Here is a 13,437-nt window from a genome sequence, read left to right as displayed (position 1 = left end):
GGGTTGTGGATAATAAATCTAGAGGCAGAGTTTGCAACCTCTGCTCTCTAAGTTTATTAAACTCCGTCAATGCCACATCATTGTATCTTACTGCAGCAAGCTGTTTGATTTGGCTTATTGAACCGGCACTTACGAACAAATCATCAAACATGTCTTCTTGATGGACAATCTTTGACAGTTTGGCCTGTTCTATGGCAATGAAAGCAGTCTTGTTTGGATCATAGAGTCTATTTGGGATAGTGGCCAGGGATATCATTTGGAGTTTTTCTGCTTCTTTTTCTGCATGCTTGTAGTTAAGTACAGTATAAACTCCAATCCTTAAAGGAAAAGAGGGCCAACCTCTTTTCTTCTCCTCTTTGAGAGTTTGTGTGACACTCTCGGACATAATCTGATAACAGATTTCCCGGGCTAACAGTTTGTCTGGGATGTATAAAGGGAGAACGTGTGGCCTAGCTTTACTTCCAAAAACTCTAATATAGGTGAAATGCTCTTCCCCGAACCAATCTGCTAAGGCTGGTAATTCAAAAGAAGATTCAAGAGAAATTCTTGGGATAGGTCTGTCGAAAATAGAATAGTGAATGGGCAGCATGAAACCATTGCAAATTTGATACAAATGGTCCTTGTAAGAGGACTTCCACAATTTCCGATGATACAAATGGATGGGTGTTGGATCATGGGTGGTCCATCTCCATCCGAGGACAGGAAACTCAGAATTAAAACATAGGGTATCCATAATGTAAGCAGAGTAATAAAACGGTGGGATTTTCCTTTCGCTGACTATGGTTTTGGCTCTAAATTCACGAACAGCTATGACCAACTTATCAGACAGAATAGTGGCCCAATCCATAATTATACTATTTACAGCTGCTTCCATTAGGGGAACCATGTCAATATGGATATTAGCGGAGTCATGTAATCCCCACAATCTACACATCATAATCCCCGCATAGCAATAGGGAGAAGCCAAAGAAGCATTGGAGTACTTACCCGAACTTTCATGCTTGTGTTTGGCTGGGTTCTGCCTCCAATCTCGGAGGGGTTCGGATGGTGATTCATTCTCTTTCGCGAACTTCTCCACAAAGGCTCTGTTATAGACTAGCTCAGGTTCAGGCAAATGATACATTTGCCTCAGGTCATCTGACTTGAACGACACGAAAATTCTTCCATCTCCTGTATGGAAAGTTCTATCAGTGAGAGGAATTTCCTCGATCGCCCAGCGTACCACATCAATGAAAGGTAGGACCTGCTCTCTTGCTGCTATTCTGTGCAAAAAGGAGTCGGCCAAGTCTTTGAGAGTTGCATCAGACTTCCTTTGTTCATCTACGCTAGCTTCTGTCACTGTCTTTGTCGGTTGCTCGGCTTCTAACAGATTATATGTACCCTGCCAGGTAGTGCTAGGAATACCAGTGCATGTAGTATCTGAGATTAGGCCTTTCTTTGAAACTGTGACAGCTTGGCCTGCGACGGGTGCAGTAATAGAACTTGCAGCCTTCTTGAACTTCTTCCCCATCATGTTTAGGCTTCTGTCGAGAGCTGAACTCTACACAAACGCAAGAGAAATCGTAACAGGGAAATAACAATGACAATCCATAACGGGAAAGATATAACACTTGAAGCGTGGCAAGATCAATTCTAAAAGGGGCTGCGGATCTAATTATTTAAGAAGACACCGCAGATGCAATGATGGTGATTTTACAGCCTGCAGCTTCATAAATGACCATTACGTCGTCATTAGGCTGAATGACCCCTTAAAGCGTGCAACAGATTTTTTAAAGGTCTAATCGTAAGTATTCGTTAAATCGAAGGGGCAAAGTTTTAATTACGCATGCATTACCTTATCCCTGCATTTAACGGTTTTTTGAAATCTGTGCTTTATCAACCAGATTTGAATATAACTTAAAAGCTTTGAAGCAATTACCTTTTAAGAACTCTAATCATCGTTACACGTCATCGGATCGCATTGGGGTGAAAGTGATAATATCATTTGGGAGCTGTTTTGGCGAATGCCGATCGCGACATCGCATTGAATTAGCGCATGAGCACATTACCAGATGTAGGTCAAATGATTTGCCGATTTCCGACTGCGATATCGCATCGCATCGGGGAAAAGACCTGCGCATCCTGTGAAAGCGTTTGGGATTCCGCCGACTACCGATAGCGATATCGCATCGGGTCGGGGCTTATGACTTAAGACGTTTCTCACAAGAGGCAGCGCCGATAACAGATTGCCGATATCACATCGCGTCGGGGTGTAAGATATGTGTTCTTTTGTGTGTGCATTGAGTACCGCCGATTGCCGATAGCGATATCGCATCGGCAAGGACCAAGGTGCTATTTAAATGCGTTTCTCTTGTTATTGCGCCATGCGATCTTGGGATTGCTTTTTCGCATTAACCAAAAATTGTTTGATTTTTATTCTAAAAAAGGCTCTCATTCATAAATTCGTTTAATTATCATACCTTTTTTGAACAAATTTATTAATGCCAAAAAAATTTTAAAAGGGACCCATTTCATATGTTAATTGTTTGGAAAAATTATGTTATGAATGGGGGGTTGTTGTAGGGCACAACAGATCTCCCATGCTATCTTTGGGAAAAGGCATGCAGTATGGCAGTCTATATTCAAAACAAGGTCCCACATAGAGCATTTGACAAGAATGGTTCCTTAGGAGGCTTTCATTGAGAAGAGGCCAAATGTTAGTCACTTTAGGATATTTTCTTGCCTAACATAATGTCATATTCCAGGCGAGACACATTTGAATCTAGATCAGACTGTAGAGTGAGGTTATTTCGTTGGGTATAGAGAAACCTCAAAGGCATATAAGATCTTCATCTCAAGAGCTAGGAGGATTATAGTTAGACGAGATGTCAAGTTCATGTGAGACAAGGCGTACAGGAGGTCCAAATAGTTTCCAACAGTTGTAGATCACAGTGAGAAACCAACAGAGGCTCCCATAGTTGCACTGCAGAATCAGGGGAAACAATAGAGCATAAGTACAATCACTATCTGAGCACTAGCTCAGGTGCAGGGGTTCCTAAGACTTCACTGAGTATGGAGCAGCAGATGCAATAGATTAGAGAAATTCATCAGGAGCACATGAAGTTAAATATTCCTAACTCCGTTGCTGGTAGGAGGAACCAGGAGTTTCAAGCTACACTCAGGGATGCATTTTAAGATTAAGATTAGGTCAAGTGACCTATTTAGGGTTTAATTTCGCATCCAAGGAGTACCCATGTTACATACTTTCGATGGACACTACTACACGAAAAAATGTGAAACACATGAAAAAACGTGATCGCATTAACATTTTTTCATTGGTTTCGCATTTTTTGTGTAGTAGCGTCCATCGAAAGTATGCAACATGGGTAAGAGAACCATTGGATATAACTCATTCCTTGACCTCATGAAACCTCTCACTCATCGTAAATTTCTAATTGTTTTTGTCTCTCATTAATTTCATTTTTGACATCTCCATCCTTTCTCCTAAAGCTAAGATTTTAAAATCAAATACCATTGGGAGAGATCTTAGTATCTTTTGAATGATGTCTATATCAGCAATCTTCGAAGCATTGAAGGAAGTTTCATTAGAAATTGAAGGGTCAAGCTTAGATGTGGAAGTGATTTTTTATTTTATTTTAATTACGTGAGAAATTATACTTCCATTATTGAATATTTATGTATATAAACCCTCTCACGTATTTATCTATTGGAAGTTGGTTAGGTTTATCATCAAAGTGTCCTAATGATGAGCTATGCTAGTTATATATATATATATATATATATATATATATATATATATATATATCTATATATATATATCTATATATATATATAGATATAGATATAGATATATATAGATATATATTGTGGGGTCTCCTAGGATTAGCAAGAGAGAGCATAGAGAACCAAAAAGGTACATTGGCTACATGGCATTGGTCAACTAGTTAGTTGATTAGTTGATAATGAGCATTCCTGCTATCAAGAGGCTGCACAACAGCAAGTGTGGCAAGATGCTATGGTTGAGGAGTATTCCTCAATTATGCAGAACAATGTTTGGGAGGTTGTATCGAGATCGAAAGACATGGCGGTGGTTGCATCACTCTAGATCTACAATATCAAGCATAGTGCAAATGGTAGCATCGAGAAGTACAAAGCAAGCTTCGTGGATGAAGGGTTCTCTTAGAAGGAGGGAATAGATTATGAGGAGACATTTTCTATTGAGGACAGATACACTTCTATATGAGTCACGATCTCATCAGTAACACATATGGGATGGCAGATCCATTAGACGGATGTCACGACGACATTCATAAATGGTGAACTAGAGGAGGATGTGTACATAGAATAACTAGATGGATTTGTAGCACAGAACAAAGAGACCCACGTGTGCAGTTTAAAGAGAACTTTGTACAGGCTCAAGTAAGATCCTAGGGCATGGTATGAGTGCATCAGCAGATACTTATAAGACATGGGCTTTGTGAAGAGTGAGGTGGACAACCACCTCTACTACTTGGTGGATTCTTGTCCCATATGTGGACGACTTGTTCTTGATAGGTTCATTGGGGCTCATCAAGGAATGCAAGAGGGATCTTGCAATGGAGTTCAAGATGAAAGACTTGGGGTTAATGCACTATTTTCTAGGTATGGAGGTATGGCAGATAGATGGTGAGATATTCCTTGGTCAACAGAGATACTGCATAGAGATCCTGAGGATATTTGGGATGTAGGATTATAGGGCCATGTCTACACTCATGAGGTCTCATACTTATCTGAGAATTGTCAAGAAAGTTTGATGCCCACTCACAATAGTTTCACTATCATCTATTAGGTCATACATTCATTAACCATTCATTTACTAATCAAAACAGGTTGAGAGTCATAACTAAATTCTATCATAAAACCATGCTTATAGCCAGAATATAACCAGAATAATAAAAATTATAGAACAACCATCAAAGCCACATAATAACAAGTACATTTACTCATGAAATATAAGGGAAAAAAATCTCTTATTAACATATGAAAAATCTAACCAAGTCAGGGACTTCTATGTACCACCTGACCATAGATTGGGTTGAAGCAAAATTTTCTTTCATCCAATCACCCTTGTTCTATATTCCAAGCATGAATGTGGGACTCACAACAAAACCAACCAAGGCTTCTCAGGATTTATTGTGTATCCTGCTATTACTGGTTAAGGGATTCCTAAGCCTGAAAACCTCATCTATACAACCAGGCTTTATTGTGTATCCTGCTATTACCACTCAAGGGATTCCTAGCCCCAAAAAAAGAAACATACACTACCAGGATTTACGCAATCCCTCCATTACTGGTCAACAGATTACTAGGCCTAAACAACCATGGATGCCTCCATATTTCTTCACCAATGCCTTGAGGAATTTTCTCATCTCCACCCTTAGCCTTTATTGATCTAGGTGGATATTGGTGGCCACCCACCTATTCCACTTGCACCCCCACCACTGTCTCTTTCAGTTTTTCAGTTTCCTTAATTGTAGTACAGTTTACTATTTTTGGTAGTTTTACGGGTCCTGAACTTCCGGATCCGTTTTGAGGCCCTAAACGACATTTTATGAAAAACTTAGGGCCAACATGGGTCTATGACCCATGTTTCCCACTTGATAGTTGTATTCCTCAGATATATATTTCTAACGAGTTATTGTACGTGTCAAATGAAAATCGTATGCCAAAGTTACGACCCCGAGAAGTTGATGTACCAATTTACCCAAACGGGGCCCATAGTTTTGGTGCTTCATCTCCTAGGGTTAGGTTTTTGGATGTTCAGGGTTTTCCATTGTTTCTCAATAATAAATAGGCCTTCGAGCCTCATTATAACACAATTTAGAGGCATGTAGCCACCACATCTCTTCGCACGTATAAGCTACCATCGCCCGAGCTAGACTTATTTCTATTATGTTTTTAAGCATATTTCAGTATTTGATATTAATGAAATGAAGTGTTATTTCTGCTGCAACTCTGTATTTATGGTTATATCTGTAATTTGTTGAGCTCATGTTTAAGTTCATATCATTTACCATGTATCCCATCATTACTGGTCAAGGGATTCCTAGGGCTTTGGGAATTTTCTTGAGACCACCTCACTCAATTCCAAAACCATCTGACAATCCAGCTCAACCAAATAAAAGCACCCCATCACACCATGGTTATCTAGAAATGGAAAGGTAAGGCTGAAACCACTGTCAAAACTAGCAAAACACGTGTCAATGACAACAAGAGAACAAAACATGCACATTCATGTATCATGCATGCCAAAACTAGCAAGAAAATCATACATGCAACTCGATACTTGCAATTAATCTCATTGTAGCTGCTTGATCCAACTCTTCCTTGCTTGATCTTTGCTTCCATTTTGCCTCCTTTTCCTTCCTTTTCCTTCATTTTCCTTCCTTTCTCCATTGCTAGAGTGCTCCAAGAATGCTCTAAGTGTGAAAGAGTATGAGAGAGAGAGAGAATAGAGAGTGAGCTCCAAACCAAAACTGTCAAAAGGCTCAACTAACAAAAGCTATTAACTAATTCTCAAAATCCTTTTTATCATTGAGGCTTCTATTTTCTTCAATTAACTCTAATTTCATTCATTTTCCTCCTCACATGCAACCTGTGACCTTTCACCTTCCTTTTCTCCTAATTTCCTTTATTTTCAAAATAAAATGCCAATAAATGCCTCTTGCCTTTCCAAAGACTTTTCCATCGCCTTCGCCAATTTCCCCTAACCACAATAAACCAAATGAACACACATTAGGATGTTTTTCCTAACATTCAACTTGGAATATGTGTCCCATGATCTTGGTCTTATTTTTTTCCTTTATCTACTTTATTACATGAACTTTTGACCTAGGGTTGTTACATAAAATATATAATAAAAATTAGTTTGCTATTACAAAATCAGAATTATATTACAACGATATAATACAACAACAAAAGAAGGCTAGAACTAAATGCAACCAGAACAATATAAAGATATGAAATTGTTATGATGTAACAACTAATACTAAGAACAAAGCAATCAAAGAAAAATTCTACTATCAACAAAGAGAAAATTTAACTATTTTCTTAATGTAGTAAAGAACAGAATGAACAACTGGAATCAAAACAAGCAGTTCATACTATTAAGTAAACATATCATTAAAACCCTATTTGCTTTTTTGAATCAATTAAACAAAATAAAAGAAAGAAGAAATAAATTAATTACTCTTAACTTACAGTTATTTCTTGGCCAAGGCTTATAAGCGATAGTAAACAAACAATGAATGATATATTTTAAGAATTCACACCTTCATTGATGATTAACGAATTAAATCTGATTATCATCAAATTGATACTGAAAGGAATAATGTAGATAACATTCACTGTGATATCCCTACTACAAACTTAGGAAAACAATAGTAAAATTAACAAAAAATTTATCAAGCTAATCCAACCAATAAAATCAAATCGTTCTTCTCAAGGCACAAGCCACTGGAGATGAAAAATTGAACAATTATACAAATATGAGTAGATATATTGTAACAACAAAGAAATATGTTAAAAGCATTCACTTGTCAATGCACAAAGTCAACTAACAGACACGAAATTGTTCCAGAAACCACAAGATATTATGAAATTTAAGCTATGACTATGGAAATAACAAAATACAACACATTGATGGAATCAAACCACATCCAGATGTCTGGAATTGTCATTCATTCCATAGTTAAGAAAAACACTTCTTTTTTCAACATAATTCCTCTCTCACCTCTCTTGGATTCCCCCATTTGCTTCAAAAAATGAGTTTACTTAGGCAATTACAATATACATCACGTCCTTATAGAATTCAAACTTAAAAAACAATATAATTACAAAGATAATAAAATAGTCTTTTGTTTGTTAGGCCAAATGGTTGATCATAACAGAACTAATAGTAAAGACAAATAACATGATAATATTCACGAACATGTTTGAATTCAAGTATGTGCTTCCTGCATGTAGAGTGATAACAGGTGATTTCACATGTGATATATATAACAAAAAGTTAAAAATAGTGAGAGGTAAAGAAGGTTGTTATTAAATTTATTAAATAAAATACTCAAAATAACAATAAAATTTTACCTCAAGATCAATCTGAAAGAAATACCAATTAAAAACTTTATTTAGTGCTTTCTGGTTCCTCGGAAATAACCAAATTAACTCTCGTAGACCTTACTATAATGCGAGTGTCTGATCCATGGGACATTTCAATAGACTGAGCAAACTCATGCTACTTGGAACTTTTATAACAATTACAGGTGGCCCTTAACTGCTCGTTCTCCTCAATCAATTGTTCAATATGACAGGTGGGTTGTGGAATAGTCACCAAGTATTGTTGGTGCCAATAGAGATCTAACAACGCCTCAGAAGAAACTATGTCAAATTTGTTCTTCAATTCTAGTGAATGATCAATATTGCGAGGAGAACCTTGATCTTGAATAACTTATGGCTTAACCTTCTTTAGCTGATTTTCCTCGATATTTATAGTATTTAGGTCACATGGGGGTTTTTTTTTGTGACGCAATAGCCTGGAAGTTTTCTTATTTAACAATATGTCCTTTATATGTGTATTGTTATCTTGATTAGAATGACTATTTGTACATTGTGTTTTCCTCATTAACTACAGGTCTACCCTACTGACTGGACACCTTTCGAACCACACCGTTTTCAACAGTAGGATTATTATTCTTACTACAACATAACCCTATGTTTTCAGGTGTCGAACCTTCATTTTCCTTTTTCCCCAAAGATACGGGTTCTAAAATAGACTCAAAGTCACTGACATGGGTGTTATTTCCCAAGGGAGTGACAGGAGCGTTATCAATTTCTATATCATGGTTTGAAGACACCTAAGGGAAAAATTCGTTGGTTGGGGTTTGTCAAAAAAACCATTCATTAGCAGGAAAATCTCTCACTCTAACCCTAATTTCCTCAATTGAAAATTTACCAAAAATGCAATTAAACCATGATGAATCAGATAATGGTTGCTATGCCACTTCTAGTATGTCGAAGCCATCTTAACAAGCAATACATACAAGAAATGCGACACATTCAAAGGGTATCCCAAAAAAACCATGAATAGTCTAATATGATACAAAAACACCAAATTGTAGTGGCCTTCACGCATTATGCAACTTCTAAGAAATTGTAACATGTTTTTCCATTTGGGTTTTAAATGGGTAACCGACATACCTTTAATGTCGTAGGTCTATCCTGTTTTGGCCAGTAATTTTTTCTAGGGAACACTCTTAATTCTCTTAGTCTTCGACCATTTTTCACCTTCGAGAGATAGATAGGAAGCTTCAACAATGAACTCAGGATCAACTCTAAACTGAATTTCCCCAATTCTAACCCTACAACTATTGAAAGAGGCTGTGAAAGCCTCAGGCACTGCCTGATTATGTCCTTGGAACAATTTTAAGAGTCTGAACTAGTCAACGGTCTGAAGTTATTAAGTACAATCCACTTCTAACATATGAATTCCCTAGGTCTCAAATTAGACAACTCACGACATGGTGAGACAATACTAGATTTCTGCATTACAAGATGACTATAAAATAAAAATAAACCCTCAAAGCCTAACTCGTTACCGAGAGAGTCGAAACCCATAAGAGATTATCAGAGACAACAAATGTAATGGGATTTGAGAACTCTAGTTACTTCAAACAATGAATAACGAGGTATAATCATGACAGGGCTTGAAATCTCGATCGTTGAAAAACAACGGGTGTAAAGGTTGATCTCCATCGTAATAATACCACTTTTAATTGCTTCAATAATTCCATTTCCCAACCATTGTGAACATAAGCTAATTAGAGAGGGTTCGAAATATAATTATGATGTTTATATCTACGTTTTGGAAATATATTTGAAGTCATACTCTGATAGGTGTTAGGTATGGGTTTAAATAATAATCATATCACCATCGTAATAGGCCTAAAATACATAGGTTAGGATTAGGTATATAGGTCCTTAAACGTTATAGCAAAGAATATCATACATGCACTTGAGTAGATCATAGGATAAAACCAAAAAAGACATTAACAACAATATAAAATAATTGTTACATAATTTTTGAAATTTTGTAATAATCTCTATTTCTTTCATATAATTGTCATGTGCAAGTTCAAATGCATGAATGGTTTTAACCTTGGGAATACCATTATCGATGTTTAGTAAGAATTTATCAAATAAATTCTAAATCCAAAAGTGAAATGAAAGCAATTCTTAAGCGACCAGAAGGTATTAAAAACACAACTCAAGAATCAAATTAAAAATTGAAAATAGCAGAGAGGCGACCCATATCATCAACAATGAATGAGATGGGATGGGTTGGCCTGCCAACAATTGGCAGCTCATTGGGAAGGACCAGTTATCTTTGCCTGCAAATAAAAAGGAAAATATCAACTGATATCAAAGTTAAGTGGTAGATATTGAACATGTTTCCTTCAGTCGGACTAGTAGACATACAAGAGCCATAAATAGTTATTGAATTGAGAAACCATAATATATATTTTCATATAGGAAGCTCAAAGTACAATAGAAAATAAATAAGCATCTTTTAAAGAAAAGACTAGTTAAGATATTTACTTCAATTTCACTGGTAGAACCAGTGCTTCCAGCAGGCGTCCATAACCTCGATAGGGTTACCATTTAACCCGGGATGTGCCTATATCCCATTTGTTCAAGATTTACAGTGATTTGTATATTTCTTCTTCTTGTCTTTTTTTTTTGGAAATTACTAATTGAAAGCCAATGTTCAATCTTGGTGACTTGTAAGATAACACTTCCATTCAAAAGACATAATAGATGTGAAAAGGTTGGCTCGTGATGAGACCCCTTGTCTTGTGATCTAATGACCACAAGCCACTTCCTTGGCTTGGTGACCAGATACAAGAATGTCACATCTGTTAAGATCTTATGATCATGGTAGGAAGGTTTGTGATGAGACCTCCTATATTTCAATTAATAACTTTTAATATTTTTGAATTACACTCTAAAAAATTTTAACATTTAATTTTAACAGATGGGAAGACATATCCACTTCTTAAGAGAGGGATGGCATAATAAGTTTGAGTAACTTTTTTAACAAAAATATAGCTGCTGAAATAAATGTGTTTTCTTTAAGACATAATCTTCCTGGAAAACAGAAGCATAAATTTTCCTGTAACATATTTCAACTGCATTGCCAATTTACAAATTGAGAGGACTGGACCGAAGGGAAATTTTCAATTAGCTGCCACAAATAAAAATATAATAGCTAAGATCCTTATAAAATCTTCTTACAAAAACATATACTGCAGAATGAAATATTCTAATGCAAACAATACAGAACACTTAAAAATAAAAAATAAAAATTCCAATCAAGAGAAAATATGTACAAGTGCCCGATAGGAGGGACTATGCAAATTAATTTTTCAAAAGAAAGCCATTGACAGGAAGTGACTCAGACTGTCTTTCCAAGTTATGCAGCCGAAATGTGTTGGGACCCAACTTTTCTATAATAGTGCAGGGTCCTAACCGTAACTTCTGGAACTTGGTGTGCTCTCCTTTGTCTTCATGGGCTTTGTTTCACTTTAAAATTAAATCACCAACCTCAAAATCTCTCTTGGAGGATGATTTGTTATCAAACTAGCGTTTTACCATTTTTTGATGTTGATCAAATTTAGTATTAGCTCTAAGTATCTCTTCTTCCATCCTTAGTAATTCATTGATCATATTTTCCATGGCTGATGATTTGAGTTCCTGAACATTCTGGGACAACCAAAGGGATAGAAAGAAAATATGAGGTGGAAAGATAAATTCTTTGTTGTAAACAAAAAAGAAAGGAGATTTTCCAATAATAGTTTTTGGGGTGACCCTATCAGCCCTCAATGCGTTAAACAAAGAAACATGCCAATTTTTCTAGTTTTTAGATACCGTTTTTTTAAGAATTCGAAGCAATTTTTTATTGGATGACTCAACTAAACCATTACCTTGAGGATATTAGTTTTTTGAGTATTTAATATTTATTCCTTTATCGACTGCATATGCATCTAGATCACGTGATGAGAAATACGATGCATTATCAAAAACTAGAGATTGAGGAATGCCAAAACGTGAAATGGTATAGGTTTCAAGAAAATTTATAACCTGATTTGCATTCACTACATGAAGTGGCGTTGCCTCAGCCCATCTTGTAAAGTAATATGTTATTATTATAAGATATTTGTGTTATTGAGCTAAATAGGGTTAACAAGGCTTATGATATCTAAACCCCATTGTTGAAAGGGAGCTTCAATGGAAACAGACTTCAAAGGAAAGGTAGACTTACCCAATCTTCCAATAGCCCTTTGACATGTCTGACACTTTCTCACTAAAGCAAGGGCATCCCTAAACGATGCTCTTAAATTGTGCCTAATTGCTGCCAATTTGTGAAGGAGAAAGGTGATCTTAAGAAGTTTTGGCTTGGACTTGGAAACCCATCCCGAAGGAGGATTCCAGCATCAAGGCAGTGGTTGTATGCTTCCCTCTTGTATTTATTATTAATACAATGCACATTTGCTTTCCATAAGTGTGTAAATGACTACTTTCTTAGTATGATTCTCCCTAATATGTCATATGGTTTACATTAGAATGCATATCCTATGTTTTTCATTTTTTGTCTTTATTTGATCTCTCTTACAGTACTCGTTCGCAACAGAATAGCGAGGATCAAGATTAGAAGTGAGGAGATTGAGATCGACATCGAAAAGTGACTACATAGGAGTGAGGTAGGCCATATTTCCTCTCTCATGTCATTCTGATTTAAACTAGGAGATTTTTGCATGTATTTGTTTCAGTTGTTACTAGATCCACTCATTGTACTAGGGGGGTCACTTCTATACGTAGAAGGGATTTCCTAGTTAACAATTTGGCGACTCCACTAGGGAGCCTATAGCCCTTTCAACCCTCCTTTTGCATTTGGCCTTTTGTATTAGTTTGGCCAACCTTTCAATGATCCTTGGTTTTTATTTCCTTTGAGTCTGTACTCTAAGTAGTTAGTCATTTAGGGTATCAGATCTAGGGTTTTTCTCAATATCTACTTGTTTTTCCTGAAATTTTCTCGCCCAGTGTCCTTTTTATCAGACAAGGTCACGCTGACAGCATTGATTTTCCCTATACATTCATGTTGAAGACCTTGTCTTCTACTGTTTACCCACGCTGAAGAACAACATGGGTTTTGCTATGAAAAATAGTGTTTCCATCACGGGTTTTGCTATGAAAAGTAGCGTTGATGACCCTGTTAGCACGTGTTTTTCTATGAAAAGTAGCATTGATGACCCTATCAACACGGATTTTTCTATATAAAGTAGTGTTGGTCCTTGAATGTGAGAATTTTTAGGGTCTCTACTGAAAACTCTAGTGTTTCCTAGT

The sequence above is a fragment of the Pinus tabuliformis genome, chromosome 6 (assembly GCF_031772625.1).
Source record: "Pinus tabuliformis cultivar Carrire ecotype Pingquan chromosome 6, CPIR1, whole genome shotgun sequence".
Lineage (NCBI taxonomy): Eukaryota > Viridiplantae > Streptophyta > Pinopsida > Pinales > Pinaceae > Pinus > Pinus tabuliformis.
The sequence above is the reverse complement of the archived record's forward strand: the minus strand, read 5'-3'. Positions refer to the sequence as shown.